The sequence below is a fragment of the Athene cunicularia genome (assembly GCF_003259725.1).
Source record: "Athene cunicularia isolate RWA chromosome 2 unlocalized genomic scaffold, athCun1 chr2_part1, whole genome shotgun sequence".
NCBI classification, from domain to species: domain Eukaryota; kingdom Metazoa; phylum Chordata; class Aves; order Strigiformes; family Strigidae; genus Athene; species Athene cunicularia.
The window spans coordinates 57,592,059-57,612,135 of NW_020799095.1; the positions used below are offsets into that span (position 1 = coordinate 57,592,059).

Here is a 20,077-nt window from a genome sequence, read left to right on the forward strand (position 1 = left end):
ATAGCTGCTCACTCATTCAGCTCTGTCTGGCCATGTACCAAATGGTTGGCCATGTACCAAATGTATGTTCCTATAAGAAAAATAACTTGTCATCATGGCCTAAGATTGTACCATTTTGAACACAAGGAAATGATTTCCCACAGGCATGGTATGAATGGAAGCGGAGAGAAGCAGGAGGTTGGACAGCCTTAATTCAATGCCAAAGCATTTATTTTGCAACTTAGAAGTTCTTAACTGAAGAACATTGTTCTCATATAAAACATGTTTATGAACAAATATAATATGAATATTTTTCAAAAAGCTTGTTTCTTTTGTCCCGTATGATTAAAGACTTCCAACAAGTCATCTATATATAACTGCAAAGCAGAGCAAATTTTGAAAAGCAGCTTGGTACTTTTCATAAATCCTACGGCTGGGAAGAAAGGAGAGAGCAGGAAGAGGGAACCATGATCTAGCAAGTCACTTGTCCACCAAAGACCAAACACTGATATTTGGTAGACAGTGAAAATGAAGCACAAGGGACTAATTCTAATAAACTGATATCCCTAGCACATAGTCATCTTCTGGAAAAATACAGCCCATGATTTCTGTGTTGTCATGCCAGCTTTACCTGTACTGCTGAATAAGTCCTCATCACAGAAAAAAAGACATTTTCTCCTATCTCACCATCTAGACCATACCAGAAGCATTTCCATCCTCAGATGCTTGCTTTTCCTCTAGTTTGTCTCTTTTTCACTGTGGCTCTGACACTGGCCAGAACACACTGTTGTTTCTTTTAAATGTTTTGTGTAGTTTATTTACTATGGGATGTCCATAAATATAAGATATACCAGCAACTCCTATTATGACAAAATATAAACGGATTATAGAATTATGGTTCTGTCCTCCAGAACTGAAAAACACATTTTAGAGACAAATAGAGAAATCCTAGTTTTAAAAAATGAGCCCTTATGTCATGCTGGCAAGCTTGTTAACGAAGAAAAATATATTTATTGTTTGGTGTCTAAATGCATCAGTAACTGACAATAGCACCAGATATCAAGAAAAAATCAGCTGAAAGCTTGAGTCCAGCACATTTGGAGACAGCTAAGAGTATGATGCTTCCTAACTGTTTCATTTTCTGTAGGGCTAGTCTTGAATATTTACACATCAGTTGAGTCCCAGTTTCTTCCATGACAGCCTCAAAATTCACTGGCTGTTCTCTGCATGCTTCCATGGTACAGATGATGACCAGGGTTATATGGATGTCTAATGACTTCAATAAGATTTGGCATAGTTTGATGATCTACCCACACAAAGAAATTGGACCATCAGTTTCCCAGTGTGACAGTGAGGCAAAAGAATTAATGAATTCCATTTAAAAACAACAAATTCAAAAAGAAAGTGATTTTCAGATTTCCCCTCAGCAAGCCACAAGTACATCTTTATGGTCCTTCAGGTGAGTAATTTCCACCATACCTGGAACAGCTGGAAAAAGAAAACAGAAACAGAGATCTCATGACTCACACTCATGTCAGCTCAGAGAAAAAAAAAACCAAACAAAAAACAGAGGTAAAGTTCACAAGCTCCAAAGAGTAAGAAAATTGCATGAGGTGGACTCCTAAGCTCATTCTTTGTGCTCCAGGGAGCAGAAATAATAGGGAATGGGGAAGATTGACTGAAATATTAGGATTTTATAAACTTGATTACTAGGGTTGATAGTGTTTAAAAGAGTTACTAACAAAGAACTTACAGTATAAATTTTAGATGGGGAGAATATCAGCAGTATGCTGGGCCAAATAAACCAAGTCATTCATCAAACTGCAAAAACCCTGTCCCCCCATCCTTTACCCTTTTGACAGTGTTTCCTTCTTTTCCCAATTTATTTCTCTCTCTAGAATGACTCCTGTACTTGGCTGTGGAATTCCACTCTTCCCCTGTAAAAAGCCAGCATTGATCTAGCGGGTATCAGGGTCCAGAGAATGACCCTACAGTAGATGGAAGTGCATCTCCTGTGCGTGACAGAGGAGCCTGTAAGCTGTGAAGTGCTATGACTCTTTATGCTTTCAAGAAAAGGTGAAAGCAGTGGGATCCATCCATTCCTTGTTCCTTCATAATTCAGATCTGAAGCTGATGGAGGGAGCAAGAAAGTGAGCACAGAGGGTGAGTCATGAACTCCACACTGTTGACATCTAGAGGAACTACAGCAGCTTTAAGGTAATTTCCTTTCATGCTCATGTGCTGGTTTGTATCTGCACAAGCTAATGTTGTCTTCATGGTGGTGCAAATAAAGAACAGTTGGTGCATCGGCCAGGCACTGCATTACTGCTCCTCTGAGCTGGCATAGTGACTAATGGCAAAGTATAATTCTTTCAAAATTCAGTGGCCTAGTCAGATGTCTGTCTTGCCAATTTTCATATTGACACTCTTCTAGATAAGATAGAAGATGCCCCTGAACTTTGAAGCCTGGTGAAAGACATGTGTCAGGCAGCGGACAATACAAGGAGACATTTGTGTCATATCTTTTGGACTCCAGGACAAGATAGGCAGGCTTTTGTTGGAAAGAGATAAGACCACTTTCTAAAAGACTGTCTTATCAATATAGTAAGCAAGTTCTTTTGCCTAGAACTAATTAATGTCATTCCAGCTGATTGTTTTGCTTGTGATTTTCTGATTTGCAGAGAGCAGTCCTTACCCATAGTAGTAAGGCAGAGAACCGTCGTGATCCCAGGTGCAGTGATTTAAGTTATGGATGGAGTCCTTGATTGTAATAGTGTGAGTTTAGGTCCTTGTCTGAGGGCTGGATGAGAGGCTGTGTGAGTCTGTATTTACTACATCTGTAGCAAATCTGTCAGCCAAAAGCATCATGGCCAGTTGTAAGCTATAAGAGTGATGATGGTCTTGTTCCTCTTGTTGTATGGAAAGGGTACTGAAGAGAACTGGATTTGATGGAAAGCATAAAACAGGGCCTAGGAGCAAGCAAAGTCAAAGAAAGTCACCAGACTTAATGGCTGCTGCAATTGCTTCAGTATCATCTGCATATTGTCCCTCTCTACAAAAGGAATTTTCATTGTGAAATATGATACAAGTTGAAAGTGAGTTATACTCAAGATCATTTTATCCAGCCTCACTTAAATAATGTTTGACAAGGCAATGCGAAGAGTAGTTCAGCAGATGTAGTTTGAGCTTGGCATCTGTTGAGGCACACATGAAAAAATCTTCATGTAATTTGGCACTTGTAGGATGAGCAAACAGTCAAGAAGAAATGTCATCATTAAGGAATATGGCAAAACCTGGGAACTTAGGCTACACAGTGCTGAACAAATGGGTGGAGAGTGCACAAAGATTCCTAACAGCATTTGTTGGAGATACAGACTAAGGCCACCCAGGTGAGCTGAAGAAAGTTCATACTTAAATATAACATTCAGGGTAGAAAATTTTTGGTTGTTCTTTCAGTTTCTTAAGTCTCAGAGAGACATAACGACATACAGGAATGTATTTTAGTAACAATATTTTACAGAAGGATTTTAGTGGTTTTTATTTGTCTTCTGTAACTTTGTTTCCAGTATTTTATTGTTTGAATATTTACATTCAGCTACAATCAACATGCATTTTCCCCTTCAAAGATTATCTGGTTTAAGAGAGATCCTGAGTGGCCTTGACAGGAACAAAGTGTACTGATTATCCTCCATACCGACACTCACTCTTATACCTGGATGTGGTGTGCATTGAAGCTGTGCATTTACCAAAGCAGCTTCAAGGCCACCTTAAACTGCCACCATGGTGGCCTGTTACCATTAAACTGTACCATTAAAACCATTAAACTACACCATTAAACTGCCACCGTGGCAGTCCAATGGATGTCAGCAACTATTTCATTTACTGCTTTCTTTAGAGACAGTAACAGTCGGGTGAAGCTCAGTTTCATAAGCTGCTGTATTTGGAGCTACTATCTTTAAATACATTTCATATAGACAATCAACAAGCCAACTTCTTCTCATCTTCACCAGCACTTGCTCTTAGCAGCAGAAATCATGATGAGAATATGAATTTTTGTCATTGTACACAAATCCTAAATTTATCTGAGAGTCTCTGGCCTGGAACATGTTTCTTGCCAAGCCTTGAGGAATGGGTTGAGAGTCAGTATCATGAAAAGTGAAGTTTTGAGGATAAATCTTTCCACAAAGGTGTTAATCAGTGGTCCTCTGACACGGAGCAAGGAGTTGGAGGGAAGTTTCAATGGCCAAGTGTCTTCAACCTGTCATGGGCTCTAAAGAGAGAAGCAAATCAAGTACTTGTGGATTCTATTCAATACTGAGGCACACGCGGCCCCCAAGGACATGAATATTCAAGGATGTGATTTCACTGGCCCAGAGTTCATGCAAGCTCTCGGTGAGATCCATGCTTTGTATTTTATTCGTAATGCTTTGTATTTCAACCTGAATACTAACTTCAAGAATCAGAAGAAAGTGAAGAGAAGTTCCCAGAAAAATGGTAATGAAAACAGTTTTGAGTAAAACAACTTCACAGGAATTTTTGAGTGAAAAATATATATGGTTGGTATGACAATTTAAACTGCTGTTTTTACCCACACTTTACAAGTACAAAAAAAATTACAAGTGCAATGTTGTGTCTGTGGTTTTATGTAACTATATATGCATACATATTTATGTATGTACATCTATATGTATGTACATGTGTGCATATACATAGTTATTAGTGTCACTGAAGAATCTGAAAACCCAGTATATGTTCCAGTGTATCAGGTGTACTAACTATACAACATAATAGTTATGCATAAGCAGGGACAATTCCACTTGCTTTGTCATTTGTAATATATAAATTTTTGACAGAGTACATTTTCATTATGGTTTTCCATTTCCATTTTACATTACCCAGCCAAATAATTTACTCTTCATTTCTCAAACCGATAGTAGTAATACACAAAGGCTGTTAGTCTAATAGACCTTATTTTGCTATCCTAGGTATTTCTTTTCCTTCTAAATTATGTTTTCAGGCCATGCTGGCCAATTGTGTAAAGGTAAGTTTTGCAGAGAAGTAACAGACCTTTCCCATTGAACACCATTTATACAAGTAAACTAAAACCAGACAATAACGCAGATACACCTTACAGTAGGCAAAAATTGTTAGGTAGGATGATGATATGCATCAAGCTATGCAGACGTAAAACTGTTGTGGCTACAGAAAGGGGTACCTCAGGTTTCCTTGGGCAAATGCCCTGCCATTCCTCCATGCTGTCACCTTCAAAAGAATTGATGACAAAGGCTGGATTGTCTAAATTAGCACAATCTTTTCTACAGTGCCACCTCCTGACAAGGAGGAGCTCTGATATCAGGCGAGGATGGGCTTCCAAGTTTTTCATGAAGTGCACTTGGTAATGTGTGAACTGGACCATCTACAGCGTGTTCCCCTTGCCCCATTCTGCAGCATGGTGAAGATGGAAGGGCAACTACACTCATCATTGAGTTTAGCAGCCTCCTTGGGTGAGCAGTAGGACAGACAGAGAAAACAAATGATTTCTGGACTATCGGGGTTGCTCTGTGGGTGACCTGAGCTCAAGAACAGGGAGAAGTTCTTTGTACACTTCTGTAAGTACAAATAAGGGCAACCTATGCCTAAATGAGAAGTTCTCCCCACCCTGTATTTTTCAGGAAGAATATACAAAAAAACCCTGGCGTATGGTAACTGTCATGCCTGAGCTTGAATTCTTGTTCCCTTTTGCACTTTGAAAGGTTTAAACCAGCTCTGCCCATTTTTCACTAGCAAATGACTCCTACAGCCCTGCTGTTCTGCTGCAATATATCGGTTTCATGAGGTGCAGCACAAATGCATAAATTTGTTCTTGTCATAAATCTATTGTGCAGTTTGCCTTCTTTCAGTGATGTTCTCCAGGAGACGGCATACATTCGCTTCTAGGTAATGATCTACTGAGGGCCTGCTGAATCCACACTACAGTTTAATTGTATAATTGTTGATCAATGTTATTCCACCATATGCAGCCCTACCTGTCTCTTTTTCCCCTAGCAGATATAACTAATCATCAACACACCTGCAAGCAGTGTTTCCTGGAAGAGCTACCATGTATTTCTTCTGTAATAAAGGAGTCAGGCTGGCTGGTGATATGCATATGGATGTCACCTCCAGTATAAATACTGCAGGAAAGGTGAGTATGAAGTGCTGTGCTAAGGGAAATGCAGAAATACTAATTGGGGAATATTTGGCAGAAAAACAGCATGGCAGAAAACAAGGTGGTGTCAATAGAGAATTACAGGTGAAATATAGGCCAGCAATGTGATGTCGAAAACAGGAAATGGTATTTTGGGGTGTATTAACAAAAAAAGCCATGTAAAACACATGGGAGAGAATTACTGTGCTCCACTCCTGCTGTAGAGGCTTCTGTGGGAGGTGGGTGCTGGCTTAGGTGGGTGCCAGCCTAGGTCACTGCACTCTGAGGAGACTGTAAGAGAGAACAGCAGAAAGAAGAGGTTGAGACAACTGGCTGTCTTTGGTCCAGAAGCAAGAAAATTCAGGTCAGATGTGTCTTCTAACACAAAAAGGACTTTAAATGTTATAAAGAAGGGATTGACAGAACTGTTGCTGTATAATCGTTCATCGTTTGTGCTAAGGGAAATGGCAAAATGAAATTAGCTTCATTTGCAACAAAGGAGAATTCAGCTGAACAACTAACTTTGGGGTTTGGTTTTTTTGTTTTGTTTTAGTGTATTGATTTGGGCTGAAAATTAAAAGAACAGTCCTATTACTAAGAGCAATGAAGTTCTTCAACAGCCTTCCAGTAGGAATAATGGTGATAAAATTATAAAGCCTGCTACTTTTAAGGTGGACTTCAAATCCACTCTTCCCACACAGTGCTACATGACCTTTACAAAGAGCAAAACCCCGAAGTCTTACTTAACCATTCCAAAAAGTTAAAGACTTACCAGAACAGGACCACTATAAGCACACTTCAGTCTTTTATTAGGAATTGTATCAGTACAGACTGAAGTACTGATTTTACATAATCAATTTATATTTCTATTTAGATATGTATGTGTACAAATTCTCTTCTAAACTGTACATGCAAATGCCACAGAAATCTGTGGACAGAGTTTGTCCCCCAGGTAGTAAGGTAGAATGTTATGCACATTTCTGAATTCTGTCATGTATCTTCTACGGAAATGCATATTTTACAGTTCTGTTGTATGCAAACTGTAAGTTGTCATCAGTATGTTAAAACAGTATTCCTAATGCAGCCTTAGATTTCCATCCCTATAAAGCCCTTGGCTGCTTGATATAAACTTGCCCACATTTCATCAGGAACATGAATAGTGAAATTTTACAACCAAGCAGTCTTTCAGGACCTGCAGTAACAAAGGTACAGTGTTACAGCATTAGCTTTCCATCTCTCTTTTGCCTCTTTTGGTGGTTGCAATGTATTGTCCCACAGTGTTTCAGCCAGATGAAACTTTTTTAGGGAGACAGGTTCCCGGCTCTCTTATAGCATGATCCAGTATCTATACCACATGTGTGGCCTTTACCATTGCTGGCATGCTATAAGGGAACCGAAGTCCACATGGAAATCTGGGAAGTTTCTCAAAATAAAACAGGATGTTTTCTGCTACTAGATGTCTAACCTACTTTCTAGCAGCTGTATCTGAAAGCGTTGTCTCTAGTTGTCCCATACTGCATGTATAAAAGACAATAAAAGCGCTTAAAGTTGAGATGTTGAGGCAAGAGCTTTGTATGTCACAGATTAAGACCCTGAAGGAAAGTGAAAAAATTTGTTGGTTTTTGCAATCTGCCCCTGGGATGGTGCTCAGCCAGGAAGGACTCTGCTTCGCTGGTGCTCTGAACCCCACAGAGGAGCTACCATGGAAGAGTAGGTGTTAGTGGTTACATGATTGTTTGGAGATAATTTAAATAATATCTGATGCTGAAACATCTGATGCTACCCACCTCTCTGTTCCATGCCATGCTTTCCTCATGTCTCCTTGTGTTGCCACTTGCACTTATGCACTCTCATGCAAGTGAGATCAGGGGGCTGCTCTGTCTGAAAACACACCAAAAAGCAATAGTTTCCAGCCAGATCGCTTTTTGCTCTCCCTCACACATTAGTGCAAGTGCCAGTGGAAAGCTGGGAGTAGCAACATCTTACAGGGTGCCAGGGAAGGGTGAGATTGCACGTTTCAGCTGCTGTCTGCACCTAGGCTGGCTTAAAGATGCCATGAAAATGCAGCCTTATCTGTCTGTTGGTATGCCTCAGGTTATTTGGATGAACATGGCAGGCATGTTTAAGGAAGCTTGAGTTCTTTCCGATTCATTCTGCAGAAAGTAAGTAGTCATGTCTCCTTTTCAGCAAAGAAGGGTAGGCAGCACTTCTGTGGAGCCACCACAAGGCTGCAGAGCCAGGACAACTTGCTGATGTCCTGGAATGCAGCTCTGGTGGGTGCCATTGCCATGTGCTTCAGGTGGACACATAGTTTATATAATATGTATAGAAATGTGTATGTATACAAATTGAAGCTCCAAAATGCTTCTATGATTTACCTTCCTAATTAACTTGTTCTACTTTACTGGATAAATTCATAATATGATTTCTAGTTTCAGGGAGAGGGAATTTCTAGAGGCAAAAAGTTCTCTCTGACTCATTATTTCTGTCTTTGTTCTCACATTTTGGTGATAGAAAAGGGAAGAAAGGAAATTATAAACTGAATGGCCTCATGAAATTATAAATGAGGAATCTGATCTGAAGTATGTGACAGGACATCTTGCCAAGCTGCTTTCTCAATCCTTTACTTTTTTATAAATAACATCTCATTTCCAAGGCAAGAAGACAGAAGTAATACTACACAAGTCAACATTTTATGAAATGGCTGAGTACCTTTTTAAGTTCCAGTGGAACGTTAAGTGGTGTGGTAGGTGAATTCCTAGTTCTGCTGTAACATATTCTCTTCCTTTTTTGTCTTCTTAAGTCATGCAGGAAGCCTTTAAACCACCATGACTAATAAGAAATTTTCTGAAGAAAATTGCTCTTGACATGTTATTCTTTGTAAATAGGTGTAGTATTCTGCTTAGTCCGGTATGAATGCTTGCTTTTTGGCATTGCTACAGAGTCTGTTGTGATCAGAGGTGAGCAGCTTGCTGTAAACTCATCTCTGGCCTCCGGGCAACTTTGCAGATTTCTACACCGCTCATTCCTTCCCTGTGTTTCTATTACAGTAACACAGGGTGAGACTTCTTCCACTTGACTGCAAGCAAAACAAGTCAGTCTCCAGTCTTCCTCCTTTCTCCAAACCAAAGCCTCTTCAAGTAACTGAAAATGGATGCTTGTTTTCAAAGACATGGCTTTAAGCTGAAGACAGGTTGCATGCTTGGGCTTTGAGAATTACCACAGGCTTCCTGATGAGGGGGTGGAAACTTCTTTTTGATGGAAGTGTATATACCTTTAAATATAATACAGGTACAAGCAAAGCTGATTTTGAAGCTTCCATTGAAATAAGTGAAAGGTGAATGCCATTTTCATATAATAAAAAAGATTTATTACTCCAGGACAAAACTGTGCTCTCACTTGCACAGGGAAGATAGATGCAGTGTTGTAACTACCTGAATGCAATGAGTAAAATCTGCGTAATGCACCTATCTGGAAAATACACTTTTTATTTTAAGAGTGAAATGCCAGCCTGTTCTATGTAATCACATTTTGTCCCTTAGAGTTCACCTATCCTGAATTTTGAGGTTTGCATATTGAAATATGAAAATCCAAATACAATTCAGTTAAAAGTGATGTTGTCTCTTTGAGGGTTATGTGAATGTTGCATCTTTTCAGTCAGTAACAAAATACCTGCTAGATATTGTGAAAGTGTGAAGGTTGAAATCCTGTTAAGGGATTGAAAGTTAAAATCCTGGATTTCCAAAAGCACAAGATTATGTAAGTAAGCCTACAGAAAATGGGTATCTGACTTCATTGTGTCACAGAAATGCCAGTTGAAGGTACCTCTGGAAGTCCCCCTGAAGCGGAACTATTGCCAGCTGTGGCCTTGCCTGACCAAGTCCTTAAAAATTCTGAGGACAGCGGTTCTACCATGTTTGTATTTTCTTTAATGCCCAAGCCAAATCTACGTGGCAATTGCCTCCTACTACATTGTCTGTAACTACCAAGAAGAGTTTGTCTCCACCTTTGTAACTGCCCTTCAAGTAGTTGTAGGCTGCTCTTCCTTTTGTTCCTTTAAAATCTCCCCACAACTATCAGGGAAAACTCTGAATCTTTTTTTATCTGCACTAGAGTTGTGCTAGCTCTCCGTGCTAGCCGGCACCCAACACAACTGCAGTCTCCATAAACTGGTAAATTAAATACTATCCTGGACTTTGAATAACTTGGCACAGACAACTGCCTGTATTCAGGAAGTTTGGGACTGATTGTTTGCACATCTTCCACAACATGCTAACTACTAAAGAAACAAATACAGACATAAAATTCCTGATCTTAAGTACTCATTAATTTGGAGACAGATTCTGTTTTGTTTTGGCAAATGACTAAGCATGAGCAGTACTGGAAGATTGCCCCGCACCCTACTTGCACAAATTGAGCTTGTTCAGCTCCAAATAAGATTATGATCCAGCTATTGCAAAAAGGTTTTGAGCAGAAAAGCTGAATCTTTGCCTCAATTTCTTTGACTCTAGCCTGGGTGCCTGCCCTTTGTGTTTAAAAGTTCATCAGAGTCTTTTCATAGGCACTAGAATGGGCTTTAGACCCAGAGAAGAACCTTTATTTTCTTAGAGAGTAGTCCAATAACTTCATATTCGGGCTCTTGAAAACTTTAGGGAGACTATGATCATATTCAAATCCACAAAACAGAAACAACTGAGTGTGACTCCAGAGGTAGAAATTAACTGTTACAGTAAATAGTATGCAAAAAGAATGGCAGTTGGACATAGTAGCATGTAATATGGCAGAATAGTCAGTTTAACACATTACATGACGCATTTGTTTAAAGCTGTATTTTCTGAAAAATTCCATCTGCCTTGCAACCACTTTTCTAGAATGACAAGGACTGTGTAGATGCCATAGGTGTGGGGATCATATGTTGCAGGTTGTTTTAATTTTGTTAACCTTCAGCTCTATTCAACTATTGGGGGTTTTGCAAAAATTTAAATCTGGATGCATAAGGAGGTCTAAATGTTTGGCAGTTCAAGCCCTGAACCTACAGAATCCAAACTGCATTTATTGCAGGGTCAATGCCTCAAGCAGGACCTTGCTGGAGCTCTGGGTTTCACTGTACAAGGTTTGAGCAGATTTCATTGTCACCACAAAGCTCTAATCCTCCTGCTTTTTATTTTATGAGAAATCAGTTGTGACTTCTTTTAAAAAAAATCTGACAGATTGTTTTTTATAGCTAGAGAAGCAGACTGTCTTCTTTGCCTTGAGGTTGTGAAGACAGAATAATTTTACACTATCTAGATTACAAAAGAAAAATGAAAATTGCTTCTTCTAGCTCATCTCTTTGTAAACCCATCTGAAGGATGATTTTCCTTTCATTCTCAGTAACATACACACACACATATATATATTTATATGTGCTGTTAGAAGTTAAAATAGTCTTATCCTGTTGTTTTTCTTTGTTCAGCTTTCATAGCTTTCATATTAACAACAAACCTTTATCCACCTGTACAGTGTTTTGTTATTATAGGGGTTTTTTTTCTAACAAACTGCAGCCCTATCAGGTTCAGGGGACATTGCTTGTTATGACTATGCTTTGCTCTTCATTTTGTTTAGAAATTCACCTAAACTCTATGCAACAAAAATTTGCTTTGCAAGCAAGTAAAAAATGTCTAATGTAACACAAATTTACATCTGTGTCAAAAATGACACTTTACTCTCTCTTGCTTTTGTAATCATAAAACAAAAAGTATGTGATTCAGATCTAAAAATTAAGTCTCCAAATTCATAATTTCCACATTTATATGAGAATATATGTGTTTATTATGAGACTCAGTACTCAGTTCACTAAAATATATTTAATTGCCTGATCAAGGGATTTCTTCTGATATTTTATGCTGTATGTATAGCTCTTCAAATCATATTTCTGTTAACTGTAATAACAATGGTAGGATTAGACTTCCAGGCAACTGTATTGTAGAATGTTTATGAATAGAGAACATAATTAAGTAATTTATAAGCAAAAATCAGGAAAATGAAAGAACCTTACTAAGCCAAGAAAAGAAGAGCAGTTACTCTATCTCCTTTTTTTAGATTAGGCTGGTGCTCTTAAGGATCCTGTGCTGCTTCTCATAAAAACAGAGTCTGATTTTACTGGCCAAATTCCAACAGCAATTTGCCTAACTAATTGCTTCTTGCATTCTTAATTGGAAAAAGCATTCCTGAGTTTCCAGTCTTGCCTAATTTACTTTTATAGTGACCTTCTTAATTCAGTATAAACCAGAGACATTCTTCACCAAAAGGTGATTGATCTTCGAAGGTAGATGACACACTTAGGTATACTAAGCGTGTCACATACACAGCTTGCTATCTAATATCACGGTTATTGCTTCTCCGTATCCAGCACATCTAGCTAAGTAATACTCCCCTCCTATCACTAGATTTGATCAGTTCTGTGGAAATCATCCTAAGCAAAATCCTCCTGTCAGTGCCTCAGACATGCATGCAAATGAGAGATGAGTTAAACCCTTTATTTCTAGATCAGGAGCAGCAGTGAATTGCCAGGGCTGGCTGGGTTATCCAGAGCCCTCCCACCTCTTTGTCCAGCGCTGCAGAACTTGGATCTTCTGAGGAGGAGAGACAGATGGCACCCGAGTGCTCGGGACTGCAGAGTAAGCTTTCTGGTGTCCTCCTAATCAGCGGCACAGCAAGCTCTGATGATGTATCTATCGTGTATCTCTTCTTCGGCTCGTTTCAGTCTTTGTGAGAGCCAGGCATGGAAGTAATAGAATCTGCACTTGTTAGGCTTACCAGCTTGCTGATCCAAAAAATGAAATTCTCTTGTGATTTGTCAAATTCAGCCAATCTACTTGAAAGTTGATGTTACCAATTACTCCCGTAGCTCTCTTTACTTACTATGTCTGATACCCTTGTATATATGAAATGCACAAGTGTCAGCAGACATTATGTTTGAGATATACAGTGTGATAGTCTAATACAGAAATACAGTTTTACAAATTGCAGTTATTCATTTTAGAAATGTGATTTTAAAACGTACAAAGTTCCTACTTAGGCAGCTTAGTCATGGGAAACGTGTGACAGGAGAGTGGAATGGAGAGACATAAATGGCTTCTGCTGCAACACAACTGCTGCTGCTCTTTGGCTAATTCAGGGAAACTCTGAGGCAATATAGTTTTTTACAGGTCATTTCTGAATAGTGAGGGTATACAATTGAGAAAGTATATGGAATTTAATGAAAACTTAGTTGCTGATTTGTATTTTGAGTTCAGGAAAGGCAGTTAATCTATCTGTGCCTTAGTTTTCTTTCAATGAAATTGGGGTAAAAATACAATTCCTCTCTGAAAAAGATACTGAGAGTTGGTGTATAATACTTTTTGGCTGTATTTCCATGGCAGCTGATCAGACCTGAGGTCCTTTTTTTTCAGACTTGCTGCTCGCAGAGAATGCAAGCGCAGTACCAAGGGCAGCACTGAGGTTGCAGCATAGATGGATCCTTTCAGATCCCTGAAATAAGAGGTGCTGCAGAACCAAGTGGTGTTGATTTCTCGGGTGAATCACCCTTTCTCCTCTTCATGCATTGCTGCTTTCTGAATTACATGCTACTGCAAGATAGTTACTGTGGTAACTTCCTTCCAGTCCCCCCCTCCCACCTCTGTTTTGATGCCCCCGCTTTAGCGTGTTTTATTGTCACTGTAGAGAGTAACACTGACCTTTTCTGTTCTGCTCTGCATTCTTTGTCTCCTCCTCAGTTAATTTATTTTAGCAATAAAATGATATGACTGAAGAGTTGTTTACAACAGCTGTTTGAAGGCAGCTTGACAAGGCTTGGGTAAATATAGATCTGGTGAAGTACCGTCTACAGATTCGTAAGTAACTGCTTTACAGGCTTCAAAATCTGGCCCATTCTTTCAAAACTGGATATTTTCTATGGGGTAATTAGGTCTGACTGTGAGTAAGACTCAAAAAAGTGCTTTCATTCTGACCTATTGCTTAAGGTTGTTCCATGTCAGATGTGATAAATTCATGGTACACTGTATTCTCCACAATGTGAAATGTTGCATAACAGAATCTGCATTTATTTTACACCAAGTTCAAACAAATATTGTATTAATACAATGCTAATTTTGATAAATTAGTAGGGCCATGATACATTTGTGGGCTTTTTTTTTTTTTTTTTTTTTTTTTTTTCCTCAAGAGTCCCATTCAAGTGGATTTTTGGTAAATGCAACTTGTACCTGGATTTTTTTCATCTGCTACAAGCAAGATTTTGTAGGCAAGGCACTGAAATCAGGAGGGGACTCAAGCGTGTGCTGGTAGCCATGGGAGCACAGGTAGCAAGGAGAAAAACAGCAGAAACAGCAGCTGACTGGGAAGTGCTGGAGCAGAAAGGAGGTGGGTTGGTAGCATGTTGTGGAGAGTCAGGAATAGTAGCACGTGTTTGTGAGAAAAGACAGGAAAAGAGGAGGCTTGCAATAACAGACTGGGGTGTGCAGACTTGGGGCAAAAGAGTGAGGACTTGTGGCATGGAAGGAGGAGTACTCTAGGGGAAGGGGGTGTGATGGGAGGAGTGGGGAGCACAGCATACTGTAGCTCAAAAGTGACTGGGGTTACTTAAAGGCAATCTATATCCTTACCACCTTGTAAAGCTGGTACAAGTATTGAAGTACAAACATGAACAGCATTGTTCCCCACCCACCCCTTCTAGTGCTGCTACAGGGATGTTCTTTCTCCCCTGCTCTATCATCTTAGCTTTTGGAAATGTGATAGCTCAAAATAAGTAACTTAAATTCAGGTAATCCAAAACATTCGGGTAAATGTTTTTTACCCCAGTGTTATCTGACATATCCTCTATATTTAATGGTGAACAATCAACACACAAAAGTTTACTTTCAACAAGCATATACTTTATTGGGTGTATGTAGAAACTTCCCTTGCTCTTATTAATCCATTGCATCTATTTTTCACTCTGATGACAAATAAATGCAGATGTAGCAGCCTTACAGTACTTAAAGGGGGCCTACAGGAAAGATGGGGAGGGACTCTGTCAGGGAGTGTAGTGATAGGACAAGGGGTAATGGTTTTAAACTGAAAGAGAGTAGATTTAAGTTAGACATAAGGAAGAAATTATTTTCTGCGAGGGTGGTGATACACTGGAACAGGTTGCTCAGAGAAGTTGTGGCTGCCCCCTCCCTGGCAGTGTTCAAGGCCAGGCTGGACAGGGCTTTGAGCAACCTGGGCTAGTGGAAGGTGTCCCTGCCCATGGCAGGGGGGGTTGGAACTAGATAATGTCCCTTCCAACTCAAACCATTCTATGACTACAAAAATATCTTTGTAATATATTCGGGCAAACTTTTCCCATATGCAAAATTGCTACAATGTAAATTTATCACTGGAGTGAATGTAAAATACTATCAGTCAGATGTTTATCTCAGTAATAGCACTGTATTTCATTAGCAGTGCTCCATAACTACATTGCCATAACTGAAATTACAATCTGGTTCAGAAACAGAAATAGAAACATTATATAGAGGAAAGGCTGAAAATACATCTTAATATGCATTCTTAATCATTTCATGTGCTCAACTCTAAACAGTTAATGCTAGCTTTGGTATTTACTTTCTTTGACTTACAAAAAAAGGGGAGGAGAAAATACAACTATTTCTTTAAAGAAAGCTGAATAAAACTGAAATGCTTTGGGTCAGCTTTGCAGCTTGTAGAAAATCAATGTTGCTTCAATTACTCCATTGACTTCAACGTACTGATGTTGATTTACAGTAGTGGGGAGCTACACAATGATTAATAATAAGAATACCTTGGACTTTGATAGTGCTTTCTATCTTGAGATTCCTAATTGCTTGTCAAACTCTCTCTCTGTCTCATGGTTTGTGAAGATGAAGTATTGTATTCAGGACCCCATAAACACTTTTAATTCAAGACAACTACAGATTTATTCAGATGAATGTCTTATTAAGAAGTTCTATTTAATTTTCTTATTTTTATGTACATTATATAAGCAAGAGAACTGCCTGGAGGCACTTGGAATTGTTTGTGAACAGTCCTTTCAAGCAGTGTAAAGCCTTTTTGAAACTCAAATGTAGCTTTCAATCCTGGTGTCATGTTGCAGACAAGATGAGTAACTGTCTTAAGTCTAAAATCCTGGCAAGATACCATACAAACTATCATCCCTTGAGATAATCCAAGTTACTTATCTACTGCTCACTCTGTGTTCCCTTCAGTTTGATGCATAATCCACAGATGTGGTCCAGCAATTTCTTACCTCAAGCTGAATTTTTTCTTGCCCCCATCAAGCTTTCCTTAATTATTTTTGGGAGGGTCTCTATATCACTCTATTCATTCCACAGAGATTCCTGCATGAACTATAATGCATTGCAGACTCCAGTTCAACCTTGCATGGCTATTCTAAAGGAAGAGGGTATAAGGGTGATCCTCTCTAAGACCAGTGTAGGGATCATAGATAATTATAATTATGATCAGTGTACAAAATCCTCCAGTTAACAGCATTAAAGCTTCCAAAGGATGCCCTAGGGAAAGCAGGGCCTGGCCAGGATGCTTGTCTGGTGATGCCCTGCGGTCGATCAGCACAGTCTGTCCTTGCTACTGTTTGGACCTGTGGGCATGGAGTTACAGCATGCCAGATTTGGTGATATATTTTCCTCTATTATATAATCTCCTACGTGGTTGTATTCTTTTAATTATCATAATGAACCTTTACTTAATTCTGGTGAAGGGGTGAAAGCCACTTCAGCCTATCAATACCACTGAAGATAAAATCCTTGTTTATCCTTCAGATCTATTTTCTCATTATCAGCACTCTGTCCTTTCACATTGAGATGTATCCATCTACAGACATAGCCCATATTAATATTTATTTAGAGCCATGATAGCATAAAATACCAATGAATCTGCTGGTTAACAAACAGCAACAACCCAGATCACATCAACATAGCTGAAGAACTTGGAATCTGTTTCAAAATTATACCATCAGTAAAAGCACTTTGCACTCTCCAGGAGTAGAAACAGCGAGAAGCTTTACCTCAAACTTTATCTAAGTCCCAAATATGGGACTTTGATACTATGTTGTACGTTTTTATAGGTATCCATGACTCAAGAATAAGTTTCTCTTTTAAATGGATGAATTTGACAGGTCAGTGATACCCATTTAAAATACCTTCTGTTCTTAGACTGATGCCGACCCATTTCAATGCATGATGAAAGCAGTTCTTGTTATAGAGTACTCAATCATACCTATTGTACAAATATGAAAATGGAAACATTTTCTCCCATCTGTTAAAGTGCCTAAAGCATTAGGACTCCAATCCATGCTGAACATGCCTAAATATTGTTGTACTTAAATAACAAAGACCAATAGTATCAGGTACTTTTAAATCTCTATGTTGTACAGTGCATCAGATTCCTAGCAAATTATTCAAATTCGAAAAATCCTCACAGATTTGTTGAAATGCTAACTAAAAAGGTTTAAAATAAAATCTTATTTTCTTCAATAAATTCTCTGCAAAATGTAAGCACGAAACTCTACATTCAAAATCCCTCACTTCCTGTTCAATAATTGTTTGCCATGAGTATGAATGATTCAAATCTTCAAAAACTAGAATTGCACATGTAATGCTAGAGTAAACAGGCATCATTTCTACATCTTGTAGAGCACAGGAAATAATTTAATGGAACTATATATACATAACTTTCAATAAAATTATACACTGTTTTAGTACTCCTATTTACAGTTTGTTTCTTAACATTGGAACATTTTTGTCTTGTTTTGTAAATTAGTCTTCATGGATTAACACAGCCATCTGGCTAAAGTGCTTTAGGAATCTGCTTTGCAGAGCTCACCCTGAGATACTGTTTCTCTTTGATTATGGTTATTAGTTATGGCTGAATGTAGACTAATGCCATCAGAAACCGGCATGTCGGGCTTGGAACAGGCTTCAAAGGCTATGACTTCTGTGTTCTGGATCTTTCTTTAGATTTGTTCTGAAGAATATATTTGGATTTATAATACCAATGTTTTGGAAAAGCACAGCTTCTGAATATTTTTTAAGAAGCTGGGGCATGAGCCAGCTGCAAGTGGACACTGAGATTATTCAGAGACTTACGGCAGACAGTGCTGATCAGTCAGAGTCAGATCCCAAATGAAGCACGGCTCTGTCAGATATCTGGCTGTGAATGATTTTGAATTATGGGATATGATATAAGGAGTAGTGGTACAAATGAAGAAAATAACCTCAGTAAAGGGATGGAGCGGTTAAAAGCTCTGCAGGAGAGGTACAGTGCAGAGGACAACTGGGGAAGGCTAGATCAGTGGATGCCAGCGAAACCAGGATGATTGGTCAGAAGGGAGCTTTATTTTGGGTAACAGTATTGCACAATTTCAATACCCTTCAGTTAGCTCAAGCAGAAAAAGCTAACTATAAAACTTTATATAAATGTAACATTATGGCATCTAGAAATAAAGCACATGAAAAATACATTATTGAGCATTTAGGAGTACTCAGACTGCCTACATTTAGTCTTATAAATTAGGTAGCTAAATTAGAGGAATAGTCTTTGTAGATTATTAATGGAAAGAGGAAGGGAAGGGCTGGAAGTGGGAGGCTCCTCCAGATTAGTCCAGAGCCCAGTTTAAATGCTGCAGCTGTCCTCATAAGGAATTCCTCTGTCTCTTCACTGGCTGTGTAGGAAGCTGTAGGACATGAGCCTTCTAACTTAGTCATCAAAATAAGGTATGTAAATATCCACCAGAGAGTACAGAAAGACTTTAGAAAAAAGGAGTCTGCAATTAAAAGGAGAAGAGACAAACTGATGATTTGGGGAGGCAATTCAAGACCTAATAAAAGACCAAATTATAATGAGGACATGGGATGAAAGTCTGAGAGAGAGCATGCATGAAACCACAAGTGCAACAGGCAGGCTAAAATTAGTCCATGACAAAATAACCAGAGTTTGCTAACAAGATCTTATTTTGTCCAGAACAACAGACGAGGAGAATAGACAATGCTCAGATTATGCAGCTCTGCTAAAAGAAGCTTGAGGCGGGAAGACACATGGTCATCAAAATAAACCTGCAGAAAACCAGCACATGCCGTGGTAAATAACACAATTTAAGCTTGGCTTGTTAGTCATAACATAAGACAGAGGAACTTCACTGAACTGTATCATTTCACAAGAATTTGCAAGTACTAGCAGAGCATGCTGGTATGCATACAGTGAAACAGAATGACAACAACACCTTCAGTTCAGAAAAAAATTGCCATCATAGCAAAAGCCAGTACTTACAGTAGAAGATGGAGACCTGACAGTAAAGAGGATAAAGATGTACAAGACCATTTAGTGCCCCCAGAAGTAATGAAGCACGGCGGGAAAGACTATCAGCAGTTAAAGAAACTACTTTAAGCCTCAACCTCTGTCTCCATAGTACACATTACTAACTTTAAAATCATAGCGAGTTCTGTTCTCATCAAGAGGCTGATCTCAGTTGAAGTTCAGGAGATCAGAACAACTGGGAAAGAGTTTAAGGATATATTCTAAGGCAAAAGGAAGCTCTTTGCAGAGCAGAGCAGAAGAGGTCATGCTGGACCAGAGTTTGTGACCCCAGCAAAAGGCCATGGTAAAGCATATGCTAAAATAATGCTTGAAATGCTTTTTCCTCAGAGAGCGATGGGACAAATAGAAGGAATAACTTTTCACGTTTAAAGAAGAGATGAAACGTGTCAGAGAAGTAATGCTTCACATAGCAAAAAATAAGTAGATATACACAAGGGAATACTTTCTACTGTTTATACAGGTAGAAATTCTAGATTAAATTATGCCAATATTTTTCTCTTCTTTTTGTATCTGCAGGGTTCTGTCAGATTCTGTTAGCAA

General features: G+C 38.9%; 1 long non-coding RNA gene across 2 annotated transcripts in view; it reads right to left on the reverse strand.

The window, feature by feature from the left end:
* Window positions 1-278: 278 nt before the first annotated feature.
* The window catches only part of LOC113477385, a 33,151-nt gene continuing 13,352 nt past the window's right edge, over window positions 279-20,077 (reverse strand). Inside the window, exons 1-3 of one of the 2 annotated variants that reach the window (XR_003397886.1) lie at window positions 7,954-8,041; window positions 6,370-6,457; window positions 279-1,467 (exon numbers count right to left, since the gene is read on the reverse strand). This is a non-coding gene — a long non-coding RNA (uncharacterized LOC113477385). Of the gene's footprint in view, window positions 1,468-6,369; window positions 6,458-7,953; window positions 8,042-20,077 lie in introns of those variants that run through there. The other variant, XR_003397885.1, reaches the window with a different exon arrangement.